Source organism: Muntiacus reevesi, chromosome X (genome assembly GCF_963930625.1).
Source record: "Muntiacus reevesi chromosome X, mMunRee1.1, whole genome shotgun sequence".
Taxonomy (NCBI): domain Eukaryota; kingdom Metazoa; phylum Chordata; class Mammalia; order Artiodactyla; family Cervidae; genus Muntiacus; species Muntiacus reevesi.
This window is the reverse complement of record NC_089271.1, coordinates 64,342,383-64,356,476: the sequence shown is the minus strand read 5'-3', so window position 1 is coordinate 64,356,476 and position 14,094 is coordinate 64,342,383. Positions and strand designations below refer to the sequence as shown.

General features: G+C 45.5%; 1 pseudogene; it reads right to left on the bottom strand.

Annotated features, from left to right (window-relative positions):
• Positions 1 to 8,235: 8,235 nt before the first annotated feature.
• LOC136154316 (phosphoethanolamine/phosphocholine phosphatase-like) lies at positions 8,236 to 8,948 on the bottom strand (annotated as a pseudogene).
• Between the last annotated feature and the right edge of the window lie 5,146 nt (positions 8,949 to 14,094).

Genomic DNA, 14,094 nt, shown 5'->3' with positions numbered 1-14,094 from the left:
TCAGCAGGAGGCTATGCTTATTCATTTGATTTTGATTCATAGTGGGGAGACAAGAATGTTTTAGGCTTGCAGGATTATATGCAATAGAATTTATTGTTGTTTAGTAGCTCAGTCGTGTCCCACTCTTTGCCACCCATGGACATCAGCACGCCAGGCTTCCCTGTCCTTCACCGTCTCCCAGAGTGTGCTCAGACTCATGTCCATTGAGTCAGTGATGCCATCCAAACACCTGATCCTCTGTCATCCCCTTCTCCTCCTGCCTTCAATCTTTCCCAGCATCAGGGTCTTTTCCAATGAGTCGGCTCTTCCCATCAGCTGGCCAGAGTATTGGAGCTTCAGCTTCAGCATCAGTCCTTCCAATGAATGAGCAGGGTTGATTTCCCTTTGGCTTGACTGGATTGATCTCCTTGCTGTCCAAGGGACTCTCAAGAGTCTTCTCCAGCACCACACTTCAAAGGCATCAATTCTTCGGCACTCAGCCTTTTTTCTTGTCCAGCTCTCACGTCCCTACATGACTGCTGGAGAAACCATAGCTTTGATTACAAGGACTTTTGTAGGCAAAGTAATGTCTCTGCTTTTTAATATGCTCTGCTGTCTAGGTTTGTCTTTGCTTTTCTTCTAAGGAGCAAGTATGTTTTTTGGCTGCTGTCACCGTTCACAGTGAGTTTGGAGCCCAGGAAAATAAAGTCTGTCACTGTTTCCGTTGTTTCCTCATCTATTTGCCATGAAGTGATGGGACCAGATGCCATGATCTTCATTTCTCGAATGTTGAGTTTTAAACCAGTTATTTCACTCTTCTCTTTCACCTTCATCAAGAGGCTCTTTAATTCCTCTTTACTGTGTGCCATAAGGGTGGTGTCGTCTGGGTACCTGAGGTTATTGCTGTTTCTCCCCGCACTCATTATTAGAAAATGTAAATCAAAACTATGACGAGGTATCACCTCACACCGGTCAGAGTGGCCGTCATCAGGATATCTACAAACAATACACGCTAGAAATGATGTGGAGAAAATCGAACCCTCTTGCACTGTTGGTGGGAATGTAAATGATACAGCCACTGGAGAACAGTATGGAGAGTCCTTGAAAAAACTAGGAATAAACAATCCTAAGGGCCGACAATCCCACTAGTGGGCACGTACCCTGATGATTCCATAATGGAAAAGGACACATGTATGCCAGGGTTCACTGCAGCACTATTCATAACAGCGAGGAAATGCAAGCAACTCAGATGACCATCTACAGATGAATGGATAAAGAAGTTGTGGTACATATATACAGTGGAACAACACTCAGCCATAAAAAGAAACACATTTGGGTCAGTTCTATTGAGGTGGAAGAACCTAGAGCCTATTATGCAGAGTGAAGTAACTCAGAAAGAGAGAAACAATTATCGTATATTAACACATATGTATGGAATCTAGAAAGGTGGTACTGACGAACCTATTGGCAGGGCTGCAGTGGAGACACAGACATAGAGAACAGACTTGTGAATGCAGTGGGGGAAGGAGTGGGTGGGACAAATGAAGAGAGTAGCATCGAAACACATACATTACCATATGAAAAACCAGTAGCCATTGGGAATTTGCTCTATGATGCAGGGAACTCAAACCTGGTGCTCTGTGACCACCTAGATGGATGGGGTGGGGTGGAGTGGGAGCTGGGAAGGAGGTTCAACGGGGAGGGGATATATGTATACCTATGGCTGATTCATGTTGATGTATGTCAGAAGCCAACATAATATTTTAAAGCAATTATCCTACAATTAAAAAAAGTTTGAAAAGAACCAAGAACAGAGAATCTAAAGGAGAACCAAACGGAGATGAAGAGTACAATAAGTGAAATAAAAATATACTTCAATGGTAGGTGAGAAGACACAGAGGAACGGATCATGAAGCTGGAAGACAGAATAGTGGAAATCACTGAAGCTGAACAGATAAAAAGGAAGAATAAACAGAGATGAGGACAGTTTCAGAGACCTCTGGGACCAGGTCAAGCATAGAAACATTTGAATTCTAAGGGTCCCAGCAGGAGGAGAAAGAGAGAAAGGGGCAGCGAGCATATGTGGAGACACACTAGCCGAACACTTTGCTAACCTGGCAAAAGACGTGGGTATCCAGGTACTGGAACACAGAGAGCCCTACACAGAAAGAAAACCACACCAAAACACATTGTAATCAGAATGGCAAAAAGTAAAGCTACAGAGGGGTATTAAAAGCAGCAAGGGAAAAGCAACACGTTACAAACAAGGGATTTTTCAGCAGAAACACTGCAGGCCAGAAGGGAGTGGCATGATATATGTGAAACGGTAAAGAGAAAAGCCTACAACCAAGAAGACACTACTGGAAAGACTGTCACTCAGATTTGAAGGAGAGGCCAGAGTTTGACAGACAGGAGAAAGCTACAAGAGTCCAGCATCACCAAACCAGCTTTACAGGAAATGTCAAGAGGACTTCTCCCAGCAAAAAAGAAAAGACGCAACTAGAAACATGAAAATGATGAGAGGAGAAACTCACTAATAAAGGCAAATATGCAGTAAAGGTAGCACATCACTCACTTACAAAGCTAATGGGAAGGTTAAAAGACAAAAGTAGTAAAATCATCTGTATCCGCAGTGAGTAGTTAAGGGAGCATTGCTATTGTTTAGTTGCTAAGTCATGTCCGAGTCTGAAAACCCCATGGACCTAGCCCGCCAGGCTCCTCTGTCCATGGGATTCTCCAGGCAAGTATATTGGATTTGGTTGCCATTTCTTTCTCCAGGGGACCTCCCCGACCCAGGGGTTGAACCCATGTCTACTGCATTGGCAGGTGAATTCTTGGCCACTGAGCCACCAGGGTAGCCCCTTAGTTAAGGGATACACAGAAGAAAAAGATGAACAATATGATGTCAGATACAGTAAACTCAAGGAGAAGAGTAAAAATGGGGGGTGGTTAATATGCATTTAACCTTAAGAGGTCAGCAGATTAAAGCAATCAGATAGAAAAAGAGACAGGCATAGTGTAGGGAACAGAGTCAATAACTATGCCCTATCCTTGTTTGGTGGCATATCATAACCGGAATTACAGTGTTGAACATTTTGAAATGGATAGAAATAATAAATCACGATGTTGTATACCAGGAGCTAACATAGTGTTGTAGGTCAATTACGCTTCAAAACAGACAAGCAAGCAAACAAACAAGGATGCGGAGGAAAAGAGATAAGCTTTGCACTTACCAGAGGGTAGGTGTGGGGGAGGGGAATTGGACAAAGGTGGGCCAAACAGACACACGTCCAGTTATTAGATAAATAAGTACGAGGGCTGTAACGTACAACATGATAACTACAGTTGACACTGGTGTATGTTATATATGAAAGATGTTAACAGGGCAAGTCCTAAGAGTTCTCCCATCCTAAGGGTTGTCTTTTCATCTTGTCTATAGTCTCCCCCAGCCCCTCGCCCCACCGCCTTTGCTGTACAAAAGCTTTTAAGTTTAATTAGGCCCCACTTGTTTATTTTCGTTTTTATTTTCATTACTCTAGGAGGTGGATGCAGAATCATATTGCTGTAATTTATGTCAAAGTGTGTTCTGCATGTGTTTTCCTCTAAGAGTTTCATAGTGTCTTGTGTTAGATTTAGGTTTTAATGCATTTTTAATTTATTTTTGTGTATGATGTTAGAGAATGTTCTAATTTCATTCTTTTCTGTGCAGCTGTTTTCCCAGCACCACTTACTGCAGTGACTGTCTTCTCATTGGTATGTTCTTGCCTCCTTTGTCAGAGATTAATTGACCATAGGTGCATGGGTTTATTTCTGGGCTTTCTATCCTGTCCCTTTGATCAGCATTTCTGTTTTTGTGCCAGTAGCATACTGTTTTGATGACTGTACCTTTGTAGTATTGTCTGAAGTCCAGGAGCCTGATTCCTCCAGCTCCATTTTTCTCGCTCAGGATTGCTCTGGCGATTCATGGTCTTTTGTGTCTGCATACAATCTTTGGGAATTTTTGATCTAGTTCTGTGAAAAATACCATTGGTAATTTGATAGGGATTCAATAGCATCAGTAGGTTGCATTGGGTTGTATAGTCATTCTGCCAATATTGATTCTTCCAATCCAAGTGATGTCAGAGAGGCAGCAGTGAGCTGTGCCTTTAAGTTTGCCCCTTTGAAAAATGCATTTCTCAAGGAGGCAAAATCTGTTAAAAAAAAAAAAAGAGGTACAGAGTTTATTGTTAGAGACACAGCACAACAAGTAGGAGAGCACATAGAGAAACAGTTTGTTTAGTTAAGACAGAGAAGGCAATGATACACACTTGAAGAGAAAAATGTGTGGGTATCTGTCCTACTGAGGAGAAGTGCAGTAAGAGGCAGTTAAGTCATTTTTATAGGACAGTCCTTTTGGGTCTTTGTTTAGGTTTGGCCAGTTATCTTGTTTCTTTTCTCACACCTGACCTGTCCTAGGACCCTCCCCAACATGCATGAGCATCTCTATTCCCAGATGCATGCCAGCCCGGAGACCTATGGGGGAGACGTGGCATCACACATTATGGGGTGGGGCCCCTTTGTTTTTGACCCCCAAGGAGCCTTTCTTCCCATGTGCAGTGTCTCTCCTGCCCTGAGAACGGGACGTATGTGACCTCTTGATGTTTTACTCAAACAGAGAGTAGCCCCTCTGTCTCTGCCAGAGCTGTTGTCCTAAATTGTCCTCAGGAGACAAAGCCTGACTATTTACCCAGTTACTCTTATTCGTTCTATTTCAGAGTGCAAGCTGGAGACTGACTGTAAATACCTGGACTCAAGCCCACTTGCCTCCTTCCTTAGGAAGTGTAAAGCAGAGGCTAGTTGTAAATGCTTGCCCTCACAAGCATATAATATTTCTTTCTGTCTGTTTACATCATCTTGAACATCTCTCATTAGGATGTTATAGATTAGGATCTTTATCCCTTTCCTACCTCTGCCTTTCCCTTTTGGTAATCATGTTTTCAAAGTCTGTTTCCATTTTGTTAATAAGTTCATTTGTACAATTTTTTAGGTTCCACATGTAAGGGACATTTGTCTTTCTCTTTCTGACTTTCTGCACTCAGTATGGCAATCACTACGTCCATCCATGTTGCCCCAAGTGGCATTATTTCATTCTTTTTATGGTTAAGTACTATTCCCCTGCATATGTGTACCACATATTCTTTATCCATTCCTCTGTCGATGGATATTTAGGTAGCTACCGTGTCTTGGCAGTTGTAAATAGTGCTGCAACCAACGTTGGGGTGCATGCATCTTATAGATTTGTGAGTACAGCTCTTTGGTCTCCTTAGGTTTATTCCTTGGCATTTTATTCTTTTTGATGGGATGGTAAGGGGGATTGTTTATTTAATTTCTCTTTCTGAAATTTCATTGTTAGCATGTAAAACTGCAAGAGATTTCTGTGCATTCATTTTGTATCCTGCAGCTTTACTGAATTCATCGATGAGCTCTAATAGTTTTCTGGCAGCATCTTTAAGATTTTCTATGCACAGTATCATGCAAACTGCAAGCAGTGACATCTTTATTTCCTTTCCAACTTGGATTCTTTTATTTCTTTCTCTCTGATTGCTGTGGTTAGATCTTCCTTACTATATTGAATAATAGTGGTGAGAGTGGCCATCCTTCTCTTCTTCCTGATCTTAGAAGAAATGCTTTCTTCTTTTTACTATTGAGTATGATGTTATCGGTAGGTTTGTGAAATGTGGCCTTTTTAATGTTCAGATAGGGCCCCTCTATGCCCACTTTCTGGAGAGTTATCACAAATGGATGTTGGACATTTTTCTAAAGCTTTCTCTGCATCTATTGAGATCTATGGATTTGTGGATATTGAAAAATTCTTGCATCACTTGGATGAATCCCACTTGATCATGCTATGTGGTCCTTTTAATGTCTTGCTGGATTTGGTTTGCTACTGTTTGGTTGAGAATTTTGTTCCTATGCTCATCTTTGATATTGCCCTGTAACTTTATTTTTTGGTGGTATATTTGTCTGCTTGTGGTACCAGGGTGATGGTGGCCTCATAGGATGAGTTTGAGGAGTGTTCTCTCCTCTGCAAGTTTTTGGAATAGTTTCTGAAGGATAGGTATTGACTCTTCACCAAATGCCTGACGGAATTTGCCTCTGAAGTCATCTGGTCCTGGCCTTCTGTTTTATGGAAAATTTTAAATCAGAGTTTCAATTTCAGTACATATGATGTCTTTCCTTATAGTTTCTATTTCTCTCTGGTTCATACTTGGAAAATTGTACCACTCTATATGCAGATCAAGAAGCAACAGTTAGAACTGGACATGGAATAACAGACTGGTTCTAAATAGAAAAAGGAGTACGTCAAGGCTGTATATTGTCACCCTGCTTATTTAACTTATAGGCAGAGTACATCATGTGAAATGCTGGGCTGGAAGAAGCACAAGCTGGAATCAAGATTGCCGGGAGAAATATCAATAACCTCAGATATGCAGATGACACCACCCTTATGGCAGAAAGTGAAGAGCAACTAAAAAGCCTCTTGATGAACGTGAAAGTGGAGAGTGAGAAAGTTGGCTTAAAGCTCAACATTCAGAAAACTAAGATCATGCCATCTGGTCCCATCACTTCTTGGGAGATAGATGGGGAAACAGTGACAGACTATTTTTGGGGGCTCCAAAATCACTGCAGATGGTGACTGCAGCCATGAAATTAAAAGACACGTACTCCTTGGAAGGAAAGTTATGACCAACCTCGATAGCATATTGAAAAGCAGAGACATCACTTTGCCAAGAAAGGTCCATCTAGTCAAGGCTATGGTTTTTCCAGTGGTCATGTATGGATGTGAGAGTTGGACTGTGAAGAAAGCTGAGCACCGAAAAATTGATGCTTTTGAACTGTAGTGTTGGAGGAGACTCTTGAGAGTCCCTTCGACTGCAAGGAGATCCAACCAGGCCATCCTAAAGGAGATCAGTCCTGGGTGTTCATGGAAGGACTGATGCTGAAGCTGAGGCTCGAGTACTTTGGTCACCTCATGCGAAGAGTTGACTTACTGGGAAAGACCCTGATGCTGGGAGGGATTGGGGGCAGGAGGAGAAGGGGACGACAGAAAATGAGATGGCATCACCGACTCGATGGACATGAGTTTGAGTCAACTCTGGGAGTTGGTGATGGACATGGAGGACTGGCGTGCTGTGATTCATGGGGTTGCAAAGAGTCAGACACGACTGGGCGACTGAACTGAACTGAAATGAATTGAATAATTGGTCCATTACTTCTAAGTTGTCCATTTCATTGGCAAATATTTGCTTCCTGTATTCTCTTAGAATCCTGTGTATTTCTGTGATATCACTTGCAACTTACATCTCAATGTCTAATTTTATTGAATTTAACCCTCTCCCTTTTATTCTTTTTTTTTTTTTTTCTTTTGGGTTTCACTGGCTCTGCTTTTAAATCATCATGGCTTTCTGTTCCATTCGGGAGGGGAGGGGTTCAGAGGGTCCAGTCGGCGGGACGACTTTGGTTCAGTCCCTGGTTTCTTGCTGCATAGAAGAGGCTGGGGTGCAAGGAGGGGACGTGGTCGCGTGTTCTGAGGTCCCTGGCTGGCGGGACCCGAGCCCTGGACAGTGTGCTACCTCATTCCACCACCAGGAGGCGATTGTTCCCTCTGGGATTTCTTCCTGTGGGGACGCTGACAGCGTGCGTGGGAGGGGTGGGGGGGGGAGGCAGGAGTGTAGTGTAGGGTCACAGAAGGTAAAGCAAGACCTAGGCCTGAGACTGGCGTCGGTGGAGAGCACCACCTCTCCGCGGGGAGTCTGGGGCTGAAGGGGCGGGGGGAGGAATTTCAGGACCTGGGTCCCCCTGACAGAAGTCTAGGGGAAGGAAATCATGCGGCCCAAGGCAACAGTTAATGCAACACAGTGGGAGATGTTCCTTCTCTACCCTGCCAGGCAACCTCTTCCCCCCAGTTGGGAAGGGGCAAGATTTTTGGAAAACACTGCTGCCTGCTTGGGTCTGCGCACCACCCTGGTGGGGCCAAACTCTAGAATTCGCTTGCAGTGGAACTGCGGGAGACAGCCAAGCTGGGTTAACTGCATAGACGGGGACAGCTCCGAACTCTCTCCTCCAGCCCCCAAATGGACGAGCTCCGGATGCCCGAAATTCCTGGAGGGACCCACCAAAACGAAAGGGAAAGGGACTATTAAAACTAGGTTTGTCTTTCCCTGTCCCAAGCCCCCTGGCCCCCTTCCCGCTGGGCGCCCCCTGCAGGCCGCGTCCTCAGCACGTCTTCAGCACCTGTTGCAGATGGAGGCGCACTTCGGTGGCATTTTCCCAGGGTACCACGCTGGCGCGAAAGGAGCTGGGCTCAGCCTTCTGTGCCTCCTGGATAAGGCGGTGCATGGGGTAGCCGCGGCGCGGGAAGGCCACATCGCCACCGGCCAGCAGCCCCATGGGACAGAAGTCGTTGGCGCCGTCGCCCACGTAGGAAAGGCGCTCGAAGTGCACGAGGTCGTGGGCCCGCTCGCGCAGGTAGTCGCTGAGCACCTTGTGCTTGCACGTGTTGGCGGGACAGAGCGCGCAGCTGTGTGAGTGGAAGAGCTGCAGCGCCAGCAGCCCCCGAGCGTCGGGCCCTGAAGGGTTGCTGAAGATGCAGCGGAACAGGCCTTGGTGGCCGGCGGCGCGCAGCGCGCTCTCCACGCCAAAGGTGTTGGCATCTGAGATGAGAATAACCTCAAAGCAGGAACCCTGCTTGGCCACAAACTGCAGCATTTCACCCATGCCGGGCGACAGCAGGATGGACTCGTAGACCACGCGCAGGTCTCGCGGCCGCACGCGCTGGTCACCCAGGTACTGGAAGACGCGCTGCATGTACTCGTTGTAGAAGCCCTCGCGGTAGGTGACACGCAGGCTCTCTGGGAGCTGTTTTCGTCCACGATAGTCTCATCAAAGTCGAAGGTCAGGAGGAAGCGCGGCGAGCCCTGCGCAGCCATCCCGCTGTCCCTAGACAGGCATCGGAGGCCAGCAACTGGAAAACACCCGCTCACTGTCAGTACATCACCCTGAGCACCACCTGTAGGGATTGTTGGCCTCCACCTGTCGGTCCAGAGCTCCTGACCACCATACAAGGTCCATGTGAGGGTGCCCAGCCAGGTGGCTTTGTTTCCACCACTAACATCCACCTGATCCTATCCCCTCTCCTGAGCCCCAGGAACCGCTCAGTAAAAACAACCCATCAAATAAGCTAAGGACCACAAGGCCCTTGCTAGGCATCCTCTTAACTATCCCTCATGATGCTGGAAAGGTTACAGATATTATTGAAGACCTAGAAAGGGTAATCAACTTGTGCAAACATCACCCACTATATATGGCAGAGACAGACCTCAAAACCAGATCTCAGAGTCTGAGACCAGTGTTTTTTTCTCTATATGTTCATTGCCCCTTTCTTGTGTATGGTACATCATGGCTTACAAATCAGCTTCACTCATATTCTGTCCTTGCTCAACACAATTCCATGGATCCAGCAGATGAAAAGGACTCGAGAGATTTAGTAACTTGCCCAAGGCTACCATGTTTCTATTGGGCAAAGCCTGGTTCATGAACACTTGGTCACAGCCTTGCCTGCCCTCTGTCCTCAAAAGGGAAGAGGCAGATGCCCAGGGCTGGGCATCCACTGCAGCTGAAGGGCTAGGACCCCTGGGTACCACAGGTGATCTAGGACTGTCTCACTCAGTGGTGCTTCTAGAGACTGGCAGTCCGCCAAGAGTCAGGTTGATATTTCTGCCAGATTTTGCTATGTGACTTTGGGGACAGGATTTGGCTTCCTGGGGCCTTCACCAATGCTGCTTCAAACCTACAACTCCCAGTTGCTCCCCTCCACCCTGGGTTTAAATGAGAAACTAGATGCAGCTGGGACACATCTGGACCACTACTGCGAGCCAGACTAGACAGGGGCAGGAGCAAACGTCTGGCTGGCTGCTGCCCTCTGGTGGTGAGAGTGGGTTGACACTGGGTACCCCTCTGACTTTGTCAAGGTGACTCTCCCCAGACCATCCCAGGACAGCAAGGAAAATCAACAGCTTCTCAAGAGAGAGACTGGGACTTTGCAGGAGCAGGGCACCAGTCAGAGGAAGGGCTCCCTCCATCTTGAGGCACCCCATCTGTCCCCACTCCCTGGCTACACATGGAATGTGGGTTTCAGCCTTTTCCCTAAGCATTTGTAGTCTAGGAATCTAGTTGTGGCCAAAGCTCTGGAAGCTTTCTCCTGAGTGACTGAATCCTCTTGTGGTCAGCAAATAGTGTCTCTCAGAGGAAAGGGGGACAGGACCTCTGAGCTTTTCCAGCCGGGTGGGAAGCGGCGGCGGCAGAGGTCTGTCCCGGCTGAGTTTGGAGTGTGAAGAGTAGGGGTACACGGGCTAGCTGAGGTGTTTGGGCTCAGGATGGAGCAAGGGGTGCTTACGGGAATTGGAGGGGATGCGGTGTCTTATCCACCCCCGGATTTCTGGGCTTCGGCTCTCACGAGTCCCTCCAGTCCGGAGGGGCCGTGGATGACGTGCGTCTGGGCCATCCCCTCCACTTGCCCCCCACCCCCCCTCCCTTTTATTCTTGATGGGTCTGGCAAAAGGTCTATCAATTTTGCTTATCCTTTCAAAGAACCAGCTTTTAGTTTTATTCACTTCAGTTCAGTCACTCAGTTGTGTCTGACTATTTGCAACCCCATGGACTGCAGCATGCCAGGCTTCCCTGTCCGTCACCAACTCCTGGAGCTTACTCAAGCTCCTGTCCATCGAGTCAGGGATGTTCTCCAATCATCTCATCCTCTGTTGTCCCCTTCTCCTCTCACCTTCAATCTTTCCCAGCATCATGGTCTTTCCCAATGAGTCAGTTCTTCACATCAGGTGGTCAAAGTAGTTTCATTGATCTCATCTGTTGCTTTCTTAATCTCTATTGCTTATATCTCTGCTCTGATCTTTGATTTCTACCCTTCTGCTAACTTTCCATTTTCTTTGTTCCTTTTTCTCTCATTGCTTTAGGTGTAAGGTTAGGTTGTTTATTTGAGGTTTTTCTTGTTTCCTGAGGTAAGATTGTATTGCTACAAAATTCCCTCTTAGAACTGCTTTTGCTGCCTTCCATAGGGTTTGTGTTTTCCCTTTCATTTCCCTATAGGTATATTATGATTTACTCTTTGATTTCTTCACTGACTTCGCCTCCACATGTTTGCTTTTTTCTACAGTTTTGTTTTTTGCTGCAGATGCTTTCTACTTTTTATCACTGTTCAAGAATATGGGTTTGTTGTTGATGTTCAGCCGCATAGTCGTGTCTGACTCTTGGCGACCCCATGGGCTGCAGCTTGCCAGGCCTCCGTGTCCCTCACCATCTCCCGAAGTTTGCCTAAGTTCATGTCCATTGCATCGGTGATGCCATCCAGTCATCCCATGCTCTGATGCCCTCTTCTCCTTCTGCCCTCAGTCCTTCCCACCATCAGGGACTTTTCCAATGAGTCAGCTGTACATATCAAATGACCAAAATAATGGAGTTTCAGCTCAGCATCATTCCTTCCCAATGAGGATTGTTGATTCCGCTTAAGATTGACTGGTCTGAATTCCTTGCTGTCCAAGGGACTCTCAGGAGTCTTCTCCAGCACCACACTTTGAAGGCATCGATTCTTTGGTGCTCCACCTTCTTTATGCTCCATCTCTCAAACCGTACATGCCCACTGGGAAGACCATAGCCTTGACTATATGGATGTTTGTCAGCAGAGTAATGTGTCTGATTGTCAACACACTGTCTAGGTTTGTCATAGCTTTCCTGCCAAGAAGCAAACATCTTCTGATTTCATGGCTGCAGTCACCATCCGCAGTGATTTTAGAGCCCAAGAAGAGGAAAGCTGTCACCATTTCCACCTTCCCCCCCTCTATTTGCCATGATGGAATGGGGTGGGATGCCATGATCTTTTTCTTTCAATATTGAGTTTTAAGCCGGCTTTTTCTACTCTCCCTCTTCACCCTCATCAAGAGACTCTTTAGTTCCTCTTCCTTTTCTGCCATTAGAGTGGTATCATCCCCATATCTGAGGTTGTTGAGGTTTCTCCTGCCTATCTTGATTCCAGCTTGTAAATCTTCCAGCCCGCACTTCTCATGATGTGCTCAACATATAGATTAAGCAAACAGGGTGACAGCAGACAGCCCTGTCATACTCCTTTCTCAATCCTGAACCAATCAGTTGTTCCATACAGTGTGTGTTTCTTCTGGACCCACATACAGGTTTCTCAGGAGACAGGTAAGATGGTCTGGTATTCCCATCTCTCTAAGAGCTTTCCACAGCTTATCATGATCCACACAGACAAAGACTTTGGTCAAGTTGACGAAACAGAGGTAGATGTTTTCCTGGAATTCCCTTGGTTTCTCTATGATCCAGCGAATGTTGGCAACTTGATCTCTGGTTTTTCTTCCTTTTCTAAACCCAACTTGGACATCTGGATATTCTTGGTTCACATAATGCTGAGGCCTAGCATGCAAGATATTAAGCATTTCCTTACTAGCATGGCAGACGAGTGCAATTGTCTGATGGTTAGCACATTCTTTGGTACTACTCTTTTTGGGAATTGGGATGTGGATTGACTTTTTCCAGTCCTGTGGCCACTGCTAGGTCTTCCACGTTTGCTGGCATATTGAATGCAACACTTTGATGGCATCATCCTTTAGGGTTTTGAGAAGTTCTACTGGAATTCTGTCGCATCCACTAGCTTTATTAAGAGCAGTGCCCTTTAAGGCCCACTTGACTTCACTCTCCAGAATAGGTTGCTCTGGGTGGTGACCACACCATCGCAGTAATCCAGTACATTAAGATCTTTCTTGTACAGTTCTTCTGTATATTCTTTCCATATCTTCTTGATCTTTACAGCATCTACTAGGTCTCTTCTGTTTCTGTCCTTTATTGTGCGCATCTTTGGGAAAAATATTCCCTTAATATCTCCAATTTTACTGAAGAGATCTCTAGTAGTTCCTCTTCTGTTTTTTCTTCTAGTTTTATACACTGTTCATTGAAGAAGGCCTTCTTGTCTCTCCATGCTTTTCTTGGAAATCTGCATTTAGTTTGATACCTGTCCCTTTCTCCCTTGATCTTTGCTTCTCTTCTTTCTTTAGCTATTTGTAAGGCCTCCTACCACTTTGCCTTCTTGCTTTTCTTTATCATTTGGATGGTTTTGTTCACAGCCTCCTGTACAGTATTACAGACCTCAGTCCATCTTCTTCAGACACACTGTTTACAAGTTCTAATCCCTTGAATCCATTTGTCGCTTCTGCTGCATCATCATAGTGGATTTGCCTTAGGTCGTACCTGACTGGTCTAGAAGTTTTCACCACATTTTTAGGTTAAGCCTGAATTTTGCTATGTGAATCTGATGATCTGAGCCACAGTTAACTCCAGGTCTTGTTTTTTCTGACTATATACAGATTCTCCATCTTCAGCTACAAAGACTGTAATCAATTTCATGTTGGCATTGACCATGAGGTGATGACCATGCATAAAGCTGTCTCTTGTGCTGTTGAGAAAGGGTATTAGTATCTCAATAATATGGAATTACTTACAAGGTCTCTGGCAGCTGTAAGCACATCCTCTTATGGTACCACCACCACAATCGAAACAAAACCGTTTTCATCACCTGCAAAATTGCTTCTGGGTTTTTGTCAGTTAAGCCCTTATGTCAATCCCCAGAGGCAGGCAACACCCCAGCTGTCTTCTCTATATATATTTTGACCCCCTCAAGAATGTCGAGTAAATGGAATAGGCAGTAGGTCGACTTACCCACGAGGATTCTGTGAGGGAAAAGGATATACAGGTGACTCCTGGATGTGCAATGTACATGTCACCTGAGTATAGTGAAATGGGTTGATTGTTACCTACCTATTCGTCAGACTGAAGGCTTACCCTGTCTATAATGTGTATATGTGTTGTCTGTTTAACTCATATTTAATTCAATGCAATTTCTCTTCTATGTTTGGAAGGGTTGTTTTATGAATTAGAAATGGTAAATCTTTTGAAAGAAAGTGAATCTTCTTTGTAAAAGTCCTCCATCTGCATCTGAGCAGTATTACCAGGATGTCAACATTGATTGCACAAGCACAGGTACAACAAGCA